Source organism: Chiloscyllium plagiosum, unplaced genomic scaffold (assembly GCF_037043375.1).
Source record: "Chiloscyllium plagiosum isolate Xiang-an unplaced genomic scaffold, Cpla_swu_hap1 HiC_scaffold_18, whole genome shotgun sequence".
Classification (NCBI taxonomy): domain Eukaryota; kingdom Metazoa; phylum Chordata; class Chondrichthyes; order Orectolobiformes; family Hemiscylliidae; genus Chiloscyllium; species Chiloscyllium plagiosum.
The window spans coordinates 79,213,492-79,236,446 of NW_028270156.1; the positions used below are offsets into that span (position 1 = coordinate 79,213,492).

General features: G+C 45.1%; 1 long non-coding RNA gene across 1 annotated transcript in view; it reads right to left on the reverse strand.

Annotated features, from left to right (window-relative positions):
* The window catches only part of LOC148147016 (uncharacterized), a 38,839-nt gene extending 16,388 nt beyond the window's left edge, over nucleotides 1-22,451 (reverse strand). The window contains exons 1-2 of the long non-coding RNA XR_015760036.1: nucleotides 22,280-22,451; nucleotides 13,265-13,385 (exon numbers count right to left, since the gene is read on the reverse strand). This is a non-coding gene — a long non-coding RNA (uncharacterized LOC148147016). The remainder of the gene's footprint in view (nucleotides 1-13,264; nucleotides 13,386-22,279) is intronic.
* Between the last annotated feature and the right edge of the window lie 504 nt (nucleotides 22,452-22,955).

Here is a 22,955-nt window from a genome sequence, read left to right on the forward strand (position 1 = left end):
GTAGACCTCTGTCAGGTCTCCTCTCAGCCACCGTCTTTCCAGTGAAAACAATCCTAGTCTTTTTAACCTTTCCTCAGAGCCAAAGCCCTGGAGGCATCGTGGTGAACTTTCTCTGCACTCTCTCCAAAGCTTCCACTTCTGTCTGGTAGTGTGGTGACCAAAACTACACGCAATACTCCAAATGCAGGCTAACAAGGGTTTTGGTATGGCTGCATCATGGTTTGCCAACACTTGTACACCATGCCCTGGCTGATGAAGGCCAGCATGCCATATGCCTTCTGAATCACCTTGGCCACCCGTGTTGCCACCTTTAGGGAACTGTGGGTCTGCACACCCAGATCCATCTCTATGTTAATGTTCCTAAGGGTTCTGCCATTTTCAGTATAATTCACACCTAAATTTCATCCTCCAAAATGCATCACCTCACATTTGTCTGGATTAAACTCCATCTCCCATTTCTGTGCCCAAGTCAGCAATCTATCTTTATCCTATCTGCAACTCCACCAACCTTTGTGTCATCTGCAAACTTACAAATCAGACCACCCGCATTTTCCTTCAGATCATTTATATATACAACAAACAAAAGAGGATCAAAGACTGATACCTGTGGAACACCACTACTTACCAGTCTCCATTCTGTAAAACACCCTTCCACCACCACCCTCTGTCTTCTATGATCAAACCAGGTTTGTATCCATCTTGTCAACCCACCCTGAATCCCATGTGATTTTAGCTTATGTACCAATCTGCCATGTGGGACTTTACCAAATGCCTTCCTAAAGTCCATTGCAGCAGTGGGAGTGGTGAGAGCACAGGCTAGGGGGCTGTCTGGAAGGTAAATTTCCCTCTTAAGGACTTTTTTTTTAGATTAGATTACAGTACAATGTGGAAACAGGCCCTTCGGCCCAACAAGTCCACACCGACCCGCCGAAGCGCAACCCACCCATTCCCCTACATTTACCCCTTCCCTAACACTACGGGCAATTCACCTGACTGCACACCTTTGGACTGTGGGAGGAAACCGGAGCACCCGGAGGAAACCCACACAGACACGGGGAGAACGTGCAAACTCCACACAGTCAGTCGCCTGAGGCGGGAATTGAACCCGGGTCTCAGGCGCTGTGAGGCAGCAGTGCTAACCACTGTGCCACCGTGCCGACTTATCTCGTGAACAGGCAGACCAAAGGCACAACAGGAGTGGATGCGGACATGGGGAATGCTGGGCATGTGAACTGATATATTTGGATTGTGGCTAAACCCGAGACACTACATGTTGCATACTCCTCTTGTAGGATGTGGGAGGTAAAGGTCATCACTGGTGTCCCTGTTGACTTCACCTGGGAGAAATGCACCCTAGGTGGAAAGCCTATCAGGAGACGATGGCTCAGTGAGGTGGCATGGGTGGCTCAGTGGTTAGCATTGTCACCTCACAGCGTCAGGGACCCGGGTTCGATTCCATCCTTGGGCGATGGTCTGTGTAGAGTTTGCACATTCTCCCCGTGTCTGCATGAGTTTCCAATGGGTGCTCCGGTTTCCTCCCACAATCCAAAGATGTGCAGGTTAGGTGAACTGGCCATGCTAAATTGCCCGTAGTGTTCAGGGGTGTGTAGATTAGGTGCATTTGTCAGGGGTAAATGTAGGGGAATGGGTCTGGGTGGGATACTGTTCGGAGGGTCAGTGAGGACCTGTCAGGTGGAAGGGCCTATTCCACACTGTAGGGATTCCAATCTATTCTATTTTAACTCCAACTTCTCACAGACTGCATTAGGGTACTGGAACTGGAGCTGGATGAACTTCGGATCATTCGGGAGGCTGAGGGGATAATAGAGAGGAGTTATAGGGAGGTAGTCCCACCTAAGTTATAGGATAAAGGCAGCTGGGTCACCGTTAGGAGAGGGAAAGGGAATATGCAGACAGTGCAGGGATCCCCTTTTGCCTTTCCCCTCAATAATAAGTACACCGTTTTGGATACTGTTGGGGGAGCGACCTACCGGGGGAGAGCCACAGCGACCAGGTTTCTGGCACTGAGCCTGGCTCTGTGGCTCAGAAGGGAAGGGGGGAGAATAGGAGAGCGATAGTAGTTGGAGATTCAGTGGTGAGAGGAACAGACTGGAGATTCTGGGGTCACGAGCGAGACTCCTGAATGGTGTGTTTCCTCCCGGGTGCCAGGGTCAGAGATGTCTCGGATGTCTCGGGGAGGGAGAGCAGCCAGAGGCCGTGGGACACATCAGTACCAACGACAGAGGGTGAGATAGGGAGGAGGACCTGAAAAGAGAATATTGGGAGTAAGGTTAGAAGCTAGAAGGCAGGATGAGCAGAGTAATAATCTCAGGATTGCTACAGGTGTCATGTGCTAGTGAGGCTCGGAATAGAGAGTGAGTGCAGATAAACATGTAGCTGCTGGGCCGACTTAGGAGGGAGGGCTTCAGATATGTGGATCATTGGGATACCTTCTGGGGAAGGTGGGACCTGTACAAGAAGGACGGGGTTGCAGCTGAACTGGAAGGGCATCAATATCCTGGGGAGGGGGAGGGCTGCTAGAGCTCTTCGAGATAGTTGAAACTAGATTGGTAAGGGGGTGGAAACCAATGCTACAGATCAGATGATGGAGTAGGTAATGAACAGGCAGATGCAGCATGCAGTAATTCTGTGAGGAGGGATAGGAACTTGATAGGGCAGCCAGTGTGATGAGTTGAAATATGTCTATTTTAACGCAAGAAGTATCAGGAATAAGGGTCTGGATCAGTGGTGCTGGAAGAGCACAGCAATTCAGGCAGCATCCGAGGATTTTGCCTGTCCTTGGATGCTGCCTGAATTGCTGTGCTCTTCCAGCACCACTGATCCAGAATCTGGTTTCCAGCATCTGCAGTCATTGTTTTTACCTCAGGAATAAGGGTGACAAACTTAGAGCATGGATCAGCACTTGGAATTATGATGTTGTGGCCATTATGGAGACTTGGATATCACAGGGATAGGAATGGTTGTTGGATGTTCCAGGGTTTAAATGTTTCAGAAGGAAAAGAGGGAGTGAAGGTAAAAGAGGTGGGGGAGAGGCATTGCTAATCAGGGATAGTATCACTGCTGCAGAAAGGGAGGTCATCGAGGAGGGTTTGCCTACAGAGTCAGTCTGGGTGGAAGTCAGAAACAGGAAAGGAGCAGTTACTTTATTGGGAGTTTTCTGCAGACCCCCACCCCCCTCCCCTCCACAAGCAACAGAGACAAGGAGGAGCAGATTGGGAGGCAGATTTTGGAAAGTTGCAAAAGTAACAGGGTTGTTGTCACGGGTGACTTTAACTTCCCTAATATTGATTGGAAACTCCTTGGTTCAAATAGTTTGGATGGAGCAGTTTTTGTCAGGTGTGTTCAGGAAGGGTTTCTGACTCAATATGTAGATAGGCCGATTAGAGGGGAGGCCATATTGGATTTGGTGCTTGGCAACAAACCTTGCCAGGTGTCCAATCTCTTGGTGGGGGAGCGTTTCGATGATAGTGATCACAACTCCCTGCCCTATACTATACTCATGGAGCAGGATAGGAGCAGTATGAGAAAGTATTTAAATGGGGGAGGGGAAATTACAATGTTATTAGACAGGAACAGGCATGCCTAAATTGGGAACAGATGTTCTCGGGGAAATGCATGACAGAAATGTGGAGGTCGTTTAGGAAGCACTTGCTGATAATGCTGGATAGGTTTGTCCCACTGAGGGGTAGGTTGAAAGATCCTTGGGTGACAAGGGATGTGGAACATCCAGTCAAGAGGAAGAAGGAAGCTTACTTAAGGTTGAGGAGGCAAAGATCAGACAGGGCCTTAAAGGGTTACAAGGTAGCCAGGAAGGAATTGGAGAAGGACGGAGGAGAGCTAGAAGGGGGCATGAGAAAGCTTTAACAGGTTGGATTAAGGAAAATCCTAAGGCATTCTATACTTATGTGAGGAACAAGAGAATGGCCAGAGTGAGGGTGGGCCGATCAGGAATAGTGGAGGGAACTAGTGCCTGTCATCAGTGGAGGTTCTTAATGAATACTTTGTTTTAGTATTCACTAATGAGAGACCTTGACATTGTATGGACAGCATAACAAAGACTGATATGCTTGAACAGGTTGATATTGAGAAGGAGGATGTGTTGAAAATGTTGAAATACATTAGGATAGATAAGCCCCCTCGGCCAGACGGGATATACCCACTGTTACTACATGATGTGAGGGAAGAGATTGCTGCACATTTGGCAATGATCTTTATGTCTTCACTGTCCACTGGAGTAGTGCCAGATGATTGGAGGTTGGCAAATGTTATTCCATTGTTCAAGAAAGGGAATAGGGATAATCCGAGGAATTCCAGTCCAGTCAGCCTCATGTCTGTGGTGAGCAAAGAATTGGAGATGATTCTGAGAGACACGATTTCTGATTACTTGGAAAACCATAGCTTGATTAGAGATGTTCAGCATGGCTTTGTGAGGGGCACATTGTGCCTGAGAAATCTTATTGAATTCTTTGAGAATGTGATAAAACACATTGATGAAGGTGGAGCAGTGGATGTGGTATACATAGATTTGATAAGGCATTTGATAAGGTTCTCCATGGTAGGCTCATTCAGAAAGTAAGGAGGTATGGGATGCAGGGAAATCTAGCTGTCTGGATACAGAATGGGGTGGCATGATGTTTCAGTGGTTAGCACTGCTGCCTCACAGCACCAGGCACCTGGGTTCAATTCCAGTCTCGGGTGACTGTCTGTGTGGAGTTTGCACGTTCTCCCTGTGTCTGTGTGGGTTTCCTCCGGATGCTCCAGTTTCCTCCCACAGTCCAAAGCTGTGCAGGTTAGGTGCATTAGTCAAAGGGAAATGTAGAGTAATAGGATAGGGGAATAAGTCTGAGTGGGATACTCTTCGGAGGGTTGGTATGGACTCATTGGGCGGAAGGGCCTGTTTCCACACTGTAGGGATTCTATAAATTCTGTTCTATAAATAGAATAGAGGGTGGCGGTAGATGGAAAGTATTCAGCCTGGAGCTTGGTGACCAGTGGTGTGCCTTAGGGATCAGTTCTGGAACCTTTGCTTATTGTAACTTTAATAAATGACTTGGATGAGGAAGTGGAAGGGTGGGTTAGTAAGTTTGCTGATGACAGGAAGTTTGGTGAAGTCGTGGATAGTGTGGAGGGCTATTGTAGGTTTCAATGGGACATTGACAGGATGCAGAACTGGGCTGAGAAATGGCAGATGGAGTTCAACCTGGAAAAGTGTGCAGTGATTCATTTTGGAAGGTCGAATTTGAATGCAGATTATAGGGTTAAAGGCAGGATTCTTGGCAGTGTAGAGAAGAAAGGGATTTTGGGACTCATGTCCTTATATCCCTCAAATTTGCCACCCAAACTGATAGAGTTGTTAAGAAGGCGTACATTGTGTTGTCTTTCATTAGCAGGGGGATTGGGTTTAAGAGTCACGAGGTTACGCTACTGCTGTATAAAGCCCAGGTTAGATCATACTTGGAGTATTGTGTTCAGTTCTGGTCACCTCATTATAGGAAGCTTTAGAGAGGATGCAGAGGAGATTTACCAGGATGCTGCCTGAACTGGAGGGCATGTCTTATGAAGAAAGGTTGAAGGAGCTAGTGCTTTTCTCATTGGAGTGAAGAAGGATGAGAGATGACTTGGTAGAGGTGTACAAGATAGAGTGGATAGCCAGAGACATTTTCACAGGGCAGAAATAGCTATCACGAGGGGGCATAATTTTAATGTGTTTGGAGGAAGGTTAGGGGGATGTCAGAGGTAGATTCTTTACACAGAGAGTGGTGGGTGCGTGGAATGTACTGCTAGTGGTGGTAGTAGAGTCAGAGACATTAGGAACACTTAAGCAACTCTTGGCTCAGCACATGGATGATAGTAAAATGAAGGGTATGGAGGTTAGTTTGATCTTAGAGTAGGATCTTGGAGGGCTGAACTGTCCTGTGCTGTACTATTCTATGTCCTATGATCTAAATTACATCCACGGCCCTTCCCTTATCAATAATTCTTGTCACCTCTTCAAAGAATTCAATCAGGCTGGTGAGACATGACCTTTCCTGTACAAAACCATGCTGCCTGTCACTAACTAGTCCATTTTCTTCCAAAACTACACAAATGTTGTCCCTCAGTATTTTCTCCAAAAGCTACCCCACCACGGACGTCAGGCTCACCAGCCTATCATTTCCTGGATTATCCCTGCTTCCTTTCTTAAACAAGGGAAACAGTACTGGCTAATCTGCAGTCTTCCGGAAGCTCACCTGTGGTCAAAGAGGGTAACAGAAGATGCGATGATGCAGCAGCCAAAGCAGTGGGAGTGGGTTTTGTGGAGAAACAAAAAAGGGTTATGTTTCTATCTTGACAGATGCTGCCTGACCTGCTGAGTTTCTCCAGCTTGTTTTCTTACTTCAGATATCTAACAACCACAATATTTTGATTTGTATTCTTGGAATTCCTATATATATATATCGACACTGTAAGTAATCTAATCTAATTATAAAAGGTACATTAATATCTTCAGTGAAAGGGGAAAACAGAGGAGGATAGTCTTCAAACTAGGACTGTTGGGAGTCAGTAAAGTCGTGTAGTTTGTGACTACATTACGTTTATAGAAAGTGGGTGGCATGGTGGCACAGTGGTTAGCACTGCTGCCTCACAATGCCAGAGACCTGGGTTCAATTCCCACCTCGGGTGACTGTCTGTATGGAGTTTGCACATTCTCCCTGTGTCTGCGTGGGTTTCCTCTGGTTTCCTCCCACAATCCAAAAGATGTGCAGGTTAGGTGAATTGGCCATGCTAAGTTGCCCATAGTGTTAGGTGAAGGGGTACATGTAGGGGAATGGGTCTGGGTGGGTTGCTATGCGGAGGGTCGGTGTGGACTTGTTGGGCCAAACGGCCTGTTTCCACGCTGTAAGTAATCTATTCTCATTATATGAGCGCAGGTGAAAATCCAGTTAGTGTCTATGACCTGACATTGGTGACTTTGTGAGGAGGGTTGCCAGAGGAAGTGGTGGACGCAGGTACAGTTACACTTAACAGACAAAAATGCATGCAAGTGGAACAAGTTTAGTTTAGGAAATTTGGTCGGCATGGACAAGTTGGACCGAAGGCCCTGTTCCCATGCTCTATGACTCTAACAGTGTTCACAGCTCCCTCTTAGTCAACGGTGCGTAGCTGACGCATTTCAATTAAGCTTTGGTAAGTGATTCTAAAACGAAATAGAACCAATTTCAAGGTACTGCCTATAATCACAACCCCCTTCCCCCCTCAAAACTCCAAGATGACAGATTCACACAAATACAGATAATGGGCTCAGAAGGAAGTGCAGTGAGCAGTGACAAGTTTCAGTGAATGGCGATTTTTTTATTCCAAGTTGCTTTTTTTTTCCACTGATGCTGGTTTCTGATTTTGAGGATGAGACTTTGGACACAGAGAGGGAAGAGTTTTGAGTATCCTTGCTACCATGGGGCCAAGTTGCTTTCTCTCTCTTGCTTCAAGGCTGCTGTGAATATCTGGTTCCTTTGCAAATTCTGACGCCTGCGTCATTGTTTCATTTGAAGATGGACAGTTATAGACAACATTTCACCTCAGTCTGCAGGTTTCATGCAAGTGTAAGTAAAACAAGAAATGAAAATTAAAATGTTAATTCTGAGGCAGCCAGTTCTGAATATTCCATCTGGGTGGCCTGAGCTATGTGCTCACAGCAGCCATTTGAGACCAGCAGTGGATTTTCAAACCATTTTTAGCCCTTGAAAATCTGGCATTAGAGTCAAGTGATGAAAGTTGAATATTGACCAGATACCTTCAGTATGATATTAACAATTAAAAGCCCAAAATAATATCCAAATAACAGAATTTCATCCTTTTGTTTAAATAAAGTCAACATAAAATCAACAGCTTAAGAGAAAGAGATTTCTGAATAGACTAAAAAGCATTACATTGTGATAGTACCATTTCTGGACTCCATATTGTTACTTCTCGTCAAACAGTCCAGCATTTGGGGCGGCACAGTGGCTCAGTGGTTAGCACTGCTGCCTCACGGGACCTGGGTTCAATTCCAGCCTCGCGGCGTCTGTCTGCGTGGAGTTTGCACATGGTGTGTGTGTGTGTATGTGGGGGGGGGGTGTGTGTCCGTCCGTCCTCCGGGTGCTCTGGTTTCCTCCCACAGTCCAAAGATGTGCAGGTCAGGTAAATTGGCTGTGCTAAATTGCCCAAAGTGTTAGGTGCTATAGTCAGGGGGAATGTGTCTGGATGGGTTACTCTTCGGAGGGTGTGCGTGGACTGGTTGGGCTAAAGGGCCTATTTCTACACTGGAGGGAATCTAATGTAATCCACCTGTTTAAGTTTAAGGATTTTCTTTATCAGTTCACTTGATTGATTCACCTGAACTCTCTCCTGCCCTTTTTAGTTGAAAGCCTATCGACAATTTTTGTTATTGGGTTAACTCCCTTTTTCCTCACTTCGCATATTAGCGCTCATGAACTGTAACCTTAATTGAAGCATAGAAGATAATCAGAGGTTGTGGTTCTGTTCGCCGAGCTGGAAGTTTTTGTTGCAAACGTTTCGTCCCCTGGCTAGGCGACATCATCAGTGCTTGGGAGCCTCCTGCGAAGCGCTTCTTTGATGTTTCCTCCGGTGTTTATAGTGGTCTGTCCCTGCCGCTTCCGGTTGTCACAAACTCCATCAACAAACACATCGAGCTGGACCCAATATACCAACCACTACAGCGGACAGCTGAAACTGACAACCGGAAGCGGCAGGGACAGACCACTATAAACACCGGAGGAAACATCAAAGAAGCGCTTCGCAGGAGGCTCCCAAGCACTGATGATGTCGCCTAGCCAAGGGACGAAAGGTTTGCAACAAAAACTTCCAGCTCGGCAAACAGAACCACAACAACGAGCACCCGAGCTACAAATCTTCGCACAAACTTTGATAATCAGAGGGTTAGATAGGGTGGACAGTGAGAGCCATTTTCCTCGGATGTTGATAGCTAGCACGAGGGGACATAGCTTTAAATTGAGGGGTGATAGATATAGAGCAGATGTCAGAGGTAGTGTCTTTAGTTAGAGAGTAGTTGGGGCATGAGGCAGCGTGCCTGCAACAGTACTAGAGTTGCCAACGTTAAGGGCATTTAAATGGTCATTGGATAAACATATGGATGAAAATGCAATAGTTTAGGCTTCAGATTGGTTCCACAGGTCGGCGCAACATTGAGGGTCGAAGGGCCTGTATTGTGCTGTGATGTTCTATGTTCTATGTAACCACTTCTTCCCAGAATATTCATTGAGTCACATATTCAGCTCCCTGAAGTCAGGCATGTCACTGGGTATAGTGTCACAGGTACGGTGCGTTCCTTGGGTCTTGAAGATGCTGAGGATCTTCCAGTCTGAGGATTAGAAGCCATGAATTTAGCTGTTCAAGGCCCTGCACATTGCCAATTCCTCCCAAAGTTACCTTACCTCTGAGCTTTTCCTCATCCTCAGCACTGGCAATGAAACCGAACATTCTGATCGATGGTAATTGGTTGCACTCTCTCCTGTGACTGAATGGTGGAAACAGTTGTGGTTTGCCATTTGCGTGTGTTTCCACATGTGACAGACCTGCTCCTCACTCCAAGAGGGTAAGCTTACAGGATGCGTCCATCACTCGCACTGCTTCATGTGGTCTGGCTGCTGTTACCCATGACACGAATCCCAAGTTTAAGCTTAAATCAAATACCTGCACTTCATTGTGACACTGCAGCAGGAAAGTGGTATTGAATGATTTCCTGCTTCAGTATTGTTGGAAGAAGATAGTTTAAGTCAAAGCGTTTCGTCTTGCACTCATCAGGACAAATCGCAAGAAATACCAAAATTAAAGGGGAGCAACATTTTTACACTGCCTGAGCAAAGAATGCTGACTGGATGGCAAATGCACTCTGATTGGTAGAGGTGTTGCTATGGAGAATGCAGCAACTCGATGATAGGAATACAGAGCCCCCCCACCCCGGGGGGGAATACGTTCCAAAACCTACCGCAGAAGCCTGAAACCCTGGAGAGAAAATCCATTCATTTAAATGGGGAATTTACCTTCCCAGCAGTCCCCGCTCCCTGGTTCTGGAAGGTTCCCTGATATGTTCGGGGCGTGGTCAACCACAGGTGATGAAAACCGCTGAAACTGGATTCGTGGATACAGAGGTAACCCTGTACCCTGATATGTCTTGTGAATCATCCGGAAGAGTACAGGATGAAAAGCTTGCCAAAATCTGTCTATTTTCAGCAATATTCAAATTCTGTATGACCAAATGATGATTTTCTATTTCTGATTTGTGGCTTTTTAACCATGTCCCCAATAATTTGAGTTTAAAAATTCTGGGTTAAAAAGCTGAGTGACTGTAAAAACCTGACCAGCTGTTGTAATGTCAGACAGCAAGGAATAGCCCAAACTGGGCTTTGCCGACCAAAATGCGAACCCCATTTTCCTGCACTTGGCGTGTGTATTTGTTCACCACTGTCTGTGTAAAAAGGTTGCCCTTCAGGTTCCCTTTTATTCTTTCCCCACTACACTTAAACTGCTGCCCTCTAGTCCTTGGTTCCCCAACCCTGGGGAAAAAGACTGAATGCATTCACCTTATCCATGCCTGTCATGATCTTATACACTTCTATAAGAGCCCCCCTCAGTCTCCTACGCTCTAAAGAGAGAAGTCCTAGCTTGTCCGACCTCTTCTTATAACTCAAGCCCATGAATCCAAGCAACATCCTTGTAAATTTCTTCTGCACTCTTTCCAGTTTAATAACATCCTTCCTATAACAAGGTAACCAAAACTGAACACTGTATTCCATGTGTGGCCTCACCACTATCCTGTACAACTGCAACATAACTTCCCAACACGTATACTCAATGTCCTGACTGATGAAGGTCAGTGTGCCAAAAGCCTTCTTCACAAACCCTGTCTACCTCTGACCCCACTCTCAGAGAACCTTGTACCTGAACTCCAAGGTCCCTCTGTCCCAATACACTCCTTAAGGCCTTACCATTCACCATGAAACCCCTACCTTGATTTGACTTTCCAAAATGCAAGACTTTGCACTTATTTATGTTAAGCTTCATTTGCCATTTCCCAGCTCACTTCCCCAGCTGATCAAGATCCTGCTGCAATTTCTGAGAATTTTCCTCACTGTCCACAATACCTCCTATTTTAGCGTCACCGGCAAACTTACTAATTATGCCTTGTACCTTCTCATCCAAATCACTGATATAGAGAACAAACAGCAATGGGCCCCGCGCTGATTCCTGAGGCACTCCACTACTTACAGGCCTGCAATCTGTCAAGCATCCTCCCACTATTACCCTCTGCTTCCTACCATCAAGCTAATTGTGTATCCAATTTCCCAGCTCCCCCCAGATTCCATGGATCTGACCTTCTAAAACAGCCTACCATATGGAAAGGCCTTACTCAAGTCCATATAGACTACATCTACCGCCCTGCCCCCGTCAACCTGTCATCCTTACCTAGTCTCGATTTCCTCTGTGAAGTGGAGTAGCAAGGCAAACAGTCTGTTAGTTAATAGAGTTCCATGAAGCACATCACCATCTGCTCAAAATAATTAGAGATGGGCAATAAGTGCCAAGATTATCAGCAAAACTCTGGTCCTGAGAATTGTGTCTAAGTGATATAATCCAATGAATTTAAAGAACTATCATCAAACAGTTCTCAAGCTCTCTGTAATGCTACTGCTTTCCTTTTAAACTTCTTTTGACTAACGATTCTTTTTTTAACTCTGTACGATTTGTACCGAGGTACTTGTACCTAAGATGGCCCCATTAAAAGGCGGAGCGTTTCAGAGAACACCTCTGGGACACCCGGACCAACCAACCCAACCACCCTGTAGCTCAACATTTCAATTCCCCCTCCCACTCCACCAAGGATATGCAGGTCTTTGGACTCCTCCATCGTCAGACCACAACAAAACGACGGTTGGAGGAAGAACGCCTCATCTTCCGGCTAGGAACCCTCCAACCACAAGGGATGAACTCGGATTTCACCAGTTTCCTCATTTCCCCTCCCCCCACCCTGTCTCAGTCAAATCCATCAAATTCAGCACCGCCTTCCTAACCTGAGATCTTCTTCCCGACCTCTCCGCCCCCCACCCCAATCTGACCTATCACCCTCACCTTGACCTCTTTCCACCTATCACATTTCCGACGCCCCTCCCCCAAGTCCCTCCTCCCTGCCTTTTATCTTAGCCTGCTGGACAAACTTTCCTCATTCCTGAAGAAGGGCTTATGCCCGAAACGTCGATTCTCCTGTTCCCTGGATGCTGCCTGACCTGCTGCGCTTTTCCAGCAACACATTTCCAGCCCATTAAAAGGCAGCCAGTGTGAAACCTTTTCACTGTGCTCCTGTAGTTCTGTACTGGAATGGAAGTGACAACAAAGGATATTCATTATATTCATTTTTCTTCTTATAAATGAAAGTTAAGGAAAGAGAGTACTTAATGTTTGGAGGGACTAAATTGTGAGATGATGATAGATTAAATGATTGTATTATTATTATTATAATATAGCAGATTAAGGGGCATGAGGCAAGGGATACTACAGTAGGTAACTCACCTCCTGACTTGCCAAAGCCTGTCTGCCAACTACAAGACACAAGCCAGGAGTGCGATAGAATGCTCCCTATTTGCCTGGATGAAAGCAGCTCCAACAGCACTCAAGAATCTTGACATTATTCAGGACCAATCAGTTCTTCAACATTGTGTGTGTCACGGATAAAATGTTCTGAGTAGCTCACTGAGGCTTCTTAGACAACACCTTTTACCCCATGACCCGCACCACATAAAAGAACAAGGGCAGCAGATGCAGGGGAACACCACCACTTCCAGCATCCCTTCCAAGCCATTCACCATCCTGACTTAGAACTCATTCAGAGTCAGTGGGTCAAAATCCTGGTGCTCTCTCTCCCTGTCAGCATAGTGGATTTACCTACAGCCCAACCACTGCAGTGGTTCAAGGCGGCTGCTCACTATTACTTCTCCAGGGTAGTTAGGGATGGGCAATAAATGCTGTCATAATCAGTGATGTCCACATCCCATGGGAAAACAAAATATACCTGCTAAGTTGTCAGGTGTCATATCAGGAAGCACTTAATTCATGCAAAAGAAAGTGGAAAACTGGAGCTCTCTGTCAAAAAGCTGTTTCAACGTAAAATTTCAAACCTGATTTGACAGATTTGTTTAGGGTAATTTATTAGAGATAATGGAAGCTAGATGGAGTTATGATAGGCTTTTACCTGGGATCCAAGATGGCGGCAATCTGAGACGATCGCACTGCAGAGCTTCGCATCGCAACACAAGCAGGACGAACCTTTAACCCGCCCAACTCCAGAAAGATCGTGGAGTCCCAAGAAACTTCTAAAAATAAAATGATAAAATAGCAAAACATATTCCAAGAACTTCAGTGACATTTTTGTGTTCCCATATTGGTAAATTGGTAAATTTAGTGTTGGAGGATGCAGAGTGCTTCAGTATGATTTGGACAGTTTAAGACTGTGGGCAAAGGTCTGGCTGATGAATCATTTTGTGGGTAAATGTGAGGTCATCCATTTTGGCAACGAACACAGGAAGGCAGATTATTATCTGAAAGGCTTTAAATTGAAAGAGCTAAATGTGCAATGAAGCCTGAATAGCTTTTTTTCACCAGTTGCTGCAGGTGCAGAAGGCAATGAAGAAGGCGAATAATAAGTGGGCCTTCATCGAAAGAGGATTTGAGAGAGATGTCTTGCGGCAATTGTGCGAGAGATCACACCTGAAGTATTCTGTGCAATTTTGATCTCCTTATTTGAGAGAAGGATATTTCTGGCTTTAAGGAGTGCAACAAAGGTCTATCAGACTGATTTCTGAAATGGCAGGAATGATGTGTGTGGAGAGACTGAGTTGGTTCGGAGTTTAAAAGAACAGGTGTGGAATATCATAGAAACCTCTAAAATGATCTAACAGTACTAGACAGGATAAATTCAGGAAGGAAATTCCCAATGGCTGGTGACTCCAGATCTGGGGTCACAATCTAAGTCTGAGATGAGGAATTCTCCGCCACAGAAAGTGCTTCAGACCAAAACAGCGAATATTTTCAAGCAGATGATCGACATAGTTCTTTGGGGTATAGGAATCAAAGAGAATAGTGTGGAAGCAGGAACTGGGTACTGAGTTGGATGATCAGTCCTGATAACATTGTTTGGTGGGGCAGGCTGGAAGGTCGGTATAGCCTACTCCTCTTATTTTCCATGTTTATATGTACTGAGAGATACTTGGGTAACTGGACATAGTTTAGGAGTGGGCGTAATATAATGATAGTCTGCAGTGATTATAACAACTGTCTCCTGCTACAGCATGCATAAAGGGTCAGCTAGGTATAATATATAGATTAGATTCTCTACAGTATGGAAACAGGCCTTTTGACCCAACAAGTCCACACCAACCCTCTAAAGAGCAACCCACCCAGACTCATTCCCCTACCCTGTATTTACCCCTGACTAATGCACCTAACACTATGGGCAATTTAGCCTTCCAAATCCCTAACCTGCACATCTTTGGATTGTGGGAGGAAACACACACAGACACTGGGAGAACATGCAAACTCCAAGCAGACAGTCAGCCAAGGCTGGAATTGAATGCAGGTCCCTAGCACTGTGAGGCAGCAGTGCTAACTACTGATCTACCATGCCACCAGTATATGGATATGTGTGGCAGACAGTTCCTAGATTAACCTCTCTGTAAATTGGCATTGTGGATGTGTGAAAATTGATTTCTGTATGGGTAACTCTTCGGAGATACATTTTGATTGGATGATAAAGAGGCCACACCTTCCTTGGTGAAAAGGCATAAATAGAGTAGAGAGGTGAAAGAATCAAGGGCAAAGTACCACTAAAGTCAGCAGAGGTAGTGATGCAGGCTGTTCAAACCATACAACAAGGAAGCCTCTTGTTTGGAAGTTAGCAAATGTAACGCCACTAGTCAAGAAAGGGGGAGAGAAAATAGGGAACTAGAGGCCAGTTAGCCTGACATCTGTCATTAGGAAAGTGATGGAATCTATTATTATAACATTGCATGTAGAAAATCAGATTCAGCATGGTTTCACAGAAGGAAAAGAAATACTGCACAAGATAAGGGGTGTGGAATCCAGGGATGATATATTAGCATGGAAGCAGATTGGTTAATGAACAGGAAGCAGAGAGTATAAATAAACAAGGTTGGCAGGTTGTGAACAAAAAAACCAGTTGTGGGTTTTGACCAGTGCATGCCACAAGGATCAGGCTGGGTCAATTCACAATCCACATGATTGATCTCAATCAGTATGGGAATCAAACGTTACCGGGAAAGGACAGGAAAGTGGATGTGAGGAATGCCAGATCAGCAACGATCCTATTGATTGTTCAACTCAGGCTGAACAGCCAATTGGTATTTGTATTTGGTATGGACAAATAGCATGTTGGCTTTTATTGTGAGGGGATGGGCCAGAATAAGAAAATCTTGCTAGAGATGTATCAGGCTTTGGTGAGACCACCTATTTATTCATTCATGAGATCATGGACGTCCCTAACCATTCTGGAACTGGTGGTGATTAGGTGCTGGCTTAAACTAAACTAGACCCAGTTCCAGAATTTTGTCCCAACAACATTGAAGTAACAGTGGTATATTTCCAAGTCAGGATGATGTGTGGCTTGGAGGGGAACTTGCAAGTGTAGGTGTTCCCATGTATCTGCTGTCCTTGCGCTTCTAAGTGGTAGAAGTTGTGGGTTTGTCGTCAGGTAAATGGAGTCAGGGAATCGAGTGATATGTGAACAGGGTGGCAAAGTGGTATTGAAGTCAAAGACACGCATCATCATGTAGAGTAATGGAGCAGCTCCTGTTTCTATCTTTTTTTGTTCATATGTGCTACGAACAGAACTGCAAATCAAAGAAGTTGTTTTAAGTTTGTACAGACTCTTAATTTGACCACATTTACAATCATGCAAATAGATCAGGTCTCTATACTGTGGGGCATTGGGATAGTGTGTCGGAAAACAAGCTTTGCTATTTCTGGAGGTGTCCCAAAAGTTAAAAAATTTTAAAAAGCATGCAAAATTCTCCAATTTCCTGTCTTTTACTCCAACTTTGATAAGAAGCATGGACCTGGGATGACTTTTTTCTTGCAAAGAAATAGACTCTAGCTACAGATAAACAATTCTAAGCCACTGACATGTAATTCTACTAAATAAAACCCTAATCCCCTTATAAAACTATCTCTCCACACATATGTACAGAGAGGAAGAAAAGGGTGTTATGGGAAGGAATGAGAAGACAGTTCAACGCTCTATATCCTTGAGGTTTGCTGAGATTTTCCTTTTTGCTTGTCATGTCGCTGCTCTTGGAGCTTCCTTTCCAGATATTTTCAGTTGCTTGAAGGAGGCTCAGGGTGAGATGTTCACATTTATGAAGCTCGGACTTACTGGCCAAAACGCACAGCCGCCAGCAGCACAGCCAGCAGCAGCACAGCCGCCAGCAGCACAGCCAGCAGCAGCACAGCCAGCAACAACTAATGAGGGGAAATAAACTGGCTTTCTTCAGGCTGTGGGTGTTTTTGTTTACGACAGCGAAAAGGACAGCTTTTACAGAGATCTGATGGCTTCTTACCAAATATTCATATTCACAAGCTGTTCAGTAACCTGGGAGCCAATCATGTTGTTGTTGGCAGGTAGGCGGCCTAGTCTTCAACAACTGGATACCATTCTACAGACCAATCAGCTACGTGTTGCTGTCTTAATCTCCATGCATACACTCCACTGTTTCCAGTAACATCCCCTAATGCTTGAACAAACCCCAGTGTAAACGGCATTTACACTGAATGTTCGGCAACTTGCTTTTACAAAGTGCAACAATGATTTTTGTAAAAACTTGTTTTTTAAAACTTAATTGCCCATTTTAGTCCATCAAAAGAACAGAAAAATGTCTTTACAGCATTGTGAAAATGCCGTTAGATTACTTACAGTGCAGAAAAAGGCCCTTCGGCTCAACAAGTCCACACCAAGCCGCCCAGACCCATTCCCCTAATACTATGGGGCAATTTAGCATGGCCAATTCACCTAACCTTTGGGATTGTGGGAGGAAACCGGAGCACACCCACGCAGACACGGGGAGAATGTGCAAACTCTACACAGGGAGTCACCTGAGGCGGGAATTGAACCCAGGTTTCTGGCGCTGTGAGACAGCAGTGCTAACCACTGTGCCACCGTGCCGAGACAACAACAAAAATGCAAGCTAGATTTACAGGGATGATGTCAGAGCTGAGAGTTTACACTGATCAGGAATTATTAACTAATTGGTCTCTTTTTTCCAGCTTAGAGAAGGCTGCAATGTGATTGATTTGAACTCTTCACATTATGAAGTGGATTGATACGATTTATGTTGAAAAGATGTTTTCACCTAAGTACAATTCAAAATTAGAATCCATAAATATACGATATTCACAAATACATTTAAAAAGAAATTGAAGATAAACTTTTAAAGCAAAGAGTAGTAAAAATGTAGAAGGAGTGGTTTTGCTGAATAGCTTAGATACTCTTATGGGCAAGCCAGAAAAGGACATAGGGGAGAAAGGAATGGATGGATATGATGATTTGGTTGGATGGTAGACTGGGAATGTTAACTAGATCCATGCATGAAGTTAAAGCAAGCATCAAGAGATTACAACAGGACCTTGATCAGATGGGCCAATGGGCTGAGGAGTGGCAGATGGAGTTTAATTTAGATAAATGCGAGGTGCTGCATTTTGGGAAAGCAAATCTTAGCAGGACTTATGCACTTAATGGTAAGGTCCTAGGGAGTGTTGCTGAACAAAGAGACCTTGGAGAGCAGGTTCATAGCTCCTTGAAAGTGGAGTCGCAGGTAGATAGGATAGTGAAGGCGGCGTTTGGTATGCTTTCCTTTATTGGTCAGAGTATTGAGTACAGGAGTTGGGAGGTCATGTTGCGACTGTACAGGACATTGGTTCGGCCACTGTTGGAATATTGTGTGCAATTCTAGTCTCCTTCCTATCGAAAAGGTGTTGTGAAACTTGAAAGAGTTCAGAAAAAATTTACAAGGACGTTGCCAGGGTTGGAGGATTGAGGTATAGGGAGAGGTTGGACCTGTTTTCCCTGGAGCGTCGGAGGCTCAGGGGTGACCTTAAAGAGGTTTAGAAAATCATGAGGGGCATGGTTAGGATAAATAGACAAAGTCTTTTCCCTGGGGTGGGGGAGTCCAGAATGAGAGGGCAGAGGTTTAAGGGTGAGAGGAGAAAGTTATAAAAGAGACCTAAGGGGTAAATTTTTCATGCTGAGAGTGATTCATGTATGGAATGAGCTGCCAGGGAAGTGGTGGAGGCTGGTGCATTTAAAAGGCATCTGGATGGGTATATGAATAGGAAGGGTTTGGAGGGATACGAGCCGGGTGCTGGCAGGTGGGACTAGATTGGGTTGGGATATCTGGTCGGCATGGACGAGTTGGACCAAAGGGTCTGCTTCCGTACTGTACATCTCTATGACTCCATGACTGTAAGAGATCAATGACAGGGAGATTATTAACTTGTTCACTCTTCTCCTCATACTCCCCTGTCTCAGCTTCCCTCTCCAAATATACATTTGGAAAACAAATTTAAATTAAATCAATTAAATTCACATTTAAAAAGGTGATGGTGTCTTAGGAGATGTATTTAATTAAATGTTCCATTCACCTTACACCCATGGTGGCCACCATTTCCTGAAGGCCTCAAGCATGTCAAGTTGATAACATCTGCTCTCTCTCAAAGGCTGAGGACGTAACCACAGACAAGTGGCAGGCTGTCAAATGTAACAAACCCTTTCTTGGCTCCCTGACTGGACTTACTGAGAGTGAACTTGATCAGGTCCAAGAGCAAACCAACAAGGCGATCCTATGATCTGACTACTAGGTGACCAAATGCCAGGAGCATGTGGCTGAACTACAACCGCAAAGTAAGTAGCAGCCCCATTCAAACAATGGGAAAAGTGCTGGAATCATCAACTAGTCTAATGCATGGAACCTGGACATTGCAAAGCCATCGCAAATACAGGCAATACATGAGACCGTGAGCCATCTTAATCACTTCATGCATGCACTGTAGGATTGTCCATGCCAAGTCCCCAGTGGTCAATAGAGTGCTCCCATATAAAGAGACTTCCATTGAGAACGGCCACCTCTGAAGAGCAGAATTAAATGCTATGGGGTAGGCAGTTACCAAGATGGAGGGTATGCAGCAGCTGTCTTCCTGAAATGCTGGAAACAGTATTCCTGCATTTGACCAAGTGTTGCATCAAGGACCACTAGTGAAACTGGGATCAAAGGGAAATTGTTGGAGTCATAGGGTGGCATGGTGGCTAGCACTGCTACCTTACAGAGCCAGGGACCCGGATTCAATTCCAGCCTCGGGTGACTGTCTGTGTGGCATTTGCACATTCTCCCTGTGTCTGTGTGGGTTTCCTCCCACAGTCCAAAGATGTGCAGGTCAGGTGAATTGGCTGTGCCAAATTGCCCATAGTGTTAGGTGCATTAGTCAGAGGCAAATGGGTCTGGGTGGGTTACTCTTTGGAGGGTCGGTGTGGACTGGTTGGGCCGAAGGGCCTGTTTCCACACTGTAGGGAAATACCTGGTACATAGGAAGATGGTTATGGTTGTTGGAAGTCAGTCACCTCAGCTTCAAAATTAGAAGTCATACAACACCAGGTTATAGCCCAAAGGTTAACTTGGAATCACAAGTCCTTGCCCCCCGCGCCCCCTTAAAGGAGCAGCACTCCAAAAGCTTGAGATTTCAAATAAACCTGTTGGACTATAACCTGGTCTTGTGCGACTTCTGACTTTGTTCATCCCAGTCCAACGCCAGCACCTCCACACCTCAGCTTCAGGACATTGCTGCAGTAGTTCCTCAGGAGTATTGTCCTAGACCTAACCAACTTCTCTCCATCATAAGGTCAAAAGTGGGAATATTGGCAGTAATTGCACAAAGTTCAGCACCATGCACAACTTCTCAGATAATGGAACAGTCCGTATCCAAATATAACAAGGCCTGACCGATATCCAGGCTTGGGTTGAAAAGTGGCATCACACAAATACCAGGCAATGACCATTTCCAATAAGAGACAATCTAGCCATCACCACTTTACATTCAATGGTGTTACCATCAGCATTGATTGCACAATTTATGAATACCCACGACCCGCACCCTGCTGATACTGAAGCAACCCATGTTCAAATGCAGGATGACCTGGAAAATATCGAGGCTTGGGTTGAAAAATCACAAGTAACATTTGTGCCAGGTAATGTCTATCTCCAATAAGAAACAATCGAACCATTGCCCCTTGACAGTTAATGGCATTACTATCACCGAAACCACTACCTACATTACTGAAGCTCTTATCACTAGAATCCCCCAAGATTAACAACTGGAGGTTATCACTGAAGAGAGACTCAACTGGACTCACTGTATAAATATAATGGCTAAAAGGGCAGGTCAGAGACTAGGAATGCTGCAAGTAATAGCTCTTATCTTTTCTCTCTAAAGCCTGTCACCTACAAGGTACAAGTGTGAGGGAATACTTCCCGCTTGCCTGGATGAGTCCAGCTCTAACAATATTCAAGAAGCTTAGCACCATCAAGGACAAAGCAGCCACTTAATTGGCACCACATCCATAAGCGTTTACCTCCTCCACCACCGATGTTCAGTAGCAGCAGTGTGTACAAGATGCACTTGAAAGAACTCACTGAGGCTCCTTCGACAGTACACTCCAAATCAACAACCATTTCCATCTAGAAGGACAAGGGCTGCAGGTACATGGGAAAACCATCACCTGGGAGTTGCCCTTCAAGCTACTCGCCATCCTGACCTGGGTCTTAATTCTGGAATTCCCATCCTAAGGGCATTATGGATCTACCAATGGCACATGGATTCCAGCAGTTCAAGAAGACAGGTCACCATCAACTACTCAAAGGCACCTAGAGATGGACAACAAATGCTGTCCTAGCCACCAGTGCCCAGGTTCCAAATTGGAATTTAAAAATGGGCTGATAAATGGAGTAAGGCCATAGATCAGCCATGATCTCACAGGTTTGAGGGGCTGAATGGCCTATTCCTGTAACTATAATCCTAGGTATCATAAATGAAGAGTTAAATAAACACCATCTGCTCATACGTATTGCCTTTAAGTAATGTTCTGCTATTTATAAGCACTTATGTTATTTCCCAATCCAGTTTACATCTGTTCAGCCTGCCATGCTGAAGGGTCACCCTTCAACTGTGCAAACTGAAGGCTGCTGTCTGGTGGATATCGGAAGGGCTGTGAAAGAAAAGCTGAACCGCTGTTACTTGCCCCTAAGTTGAGAAAAGTAAAAATGTACCTTCTGTGGGTTTATACAAGAGGTTGAGGCTAAAAATGAATCCCATAACACTGATGCTAAAGTAACTAAAACAGACCCGAAAGCTGATTTCAACCCTAATTTGACTTTGATCTCTAACTAATCCAGCCTTTACCCAAAACCTAACCGTAGTTTCTTTGCATCGGATTTTCACTGTCCCGCTGTTGGTGGCTGGGTGTTTGGGTGTTTCAGCTTTTAACTCTGGAGTTCCCTCCATATCTCTCCTCCTCACTCATAGAATCATCGAACCCCTAATGTGTGGAAACAGGCCATTCGGCCCTACAAGTCCACCTTGAAGAGTAACCCACCCAAAACCATCCCCTTACCCTATTACTCTACATTTACCCCTGACTAATGTGCCTAACCTACATATCCCTGAACACTATGGACAATTTAGCATGGGCAATTCATTTGACCTGCACATCTTTGGAATGTGGGAGGAAACTGGAGCAACTGGAGGAAAGTCACGCAGACACGGGGAGAATGTGCAAACTCCACACAGACAGTTGCCAGAGGCTGGAATCGAACCTGGGTCCCTGGCACTGTGAGGCAGCAGTGCTAACCACTGAGCCACCATGCCACCCCAAAATCATTGGCAGTGGTGGGATGCTGAGATGCTGCTTAAACCATATCTCTTTTACCAGGTACTTGGCAAAGGTCACTTCATTCGTTGTGTTCATGCCAGCTCCCTGCAGAGCAATCCAGTCTACTCTACTCAATCCCCTTGGCCGCACAGGGTTACTACCCTCAAGTGCCCATTGACCTTTTACAAAATTATCAATTGATTTCAATTGAGTCACGGTTGTAGGTAATGAGTTCCAGGTCATTAGCATTCACTGCATAAAAGTAGTTCAAAGTAAACTTACGTAAGGCCTTGTAGAGATGATTTCCCTGAGGGTGGCTCTCCCCAGAGCTGCCTTTGGGAGCCAAGTCTCTGACAGGGTGTTGTCGTTTTGCTGGGGTTAGTGTTGGTCAGACTGTGGACTTTGTGGTGAGCTAGGGGATAGCGCAGGAAGCTGCATCTGCTGAGATAAAGCTGCCAACAGAACGACTGTGACCAGCTGTTAAAAACACCACTCGTTTTGCTTTTATTTTCAGCCCAAGATGCTGAAATAGAGTTTTATTTGATTGCGCTTGGGTCAGCATCGAAATGATGTTTATCGGAATTTAACACCCTCACGGCCAGCATCAAGATAACCGTCATGAAAACACGAAGTCGTCAGTAAAAGTAAACTAATCTGCAGTGCCAGAACCTTCCCTGAGCCCACATAAGACCATAGTGATGGGTGTTAAATCTGAAAATATCAATGCTAAAATATTCAACTGTGTTACTGCCTGAGGGAGAGAAAATCTTTCCATACCCAGAATCAACCTGGTTAATCTTCGCTGGAGCACCTCCAATGCCAGTATATCCTTCTTAGAAGTGTGCACCAGAACTGCTCACAATATTCTAGCTGTCGTCTGACAGGTCCCTTGTATAGTTTTAACAAGATCTCCCTACTCCATTCCCTTTGAAATAAAACCAATATTCCATTTGCCTTC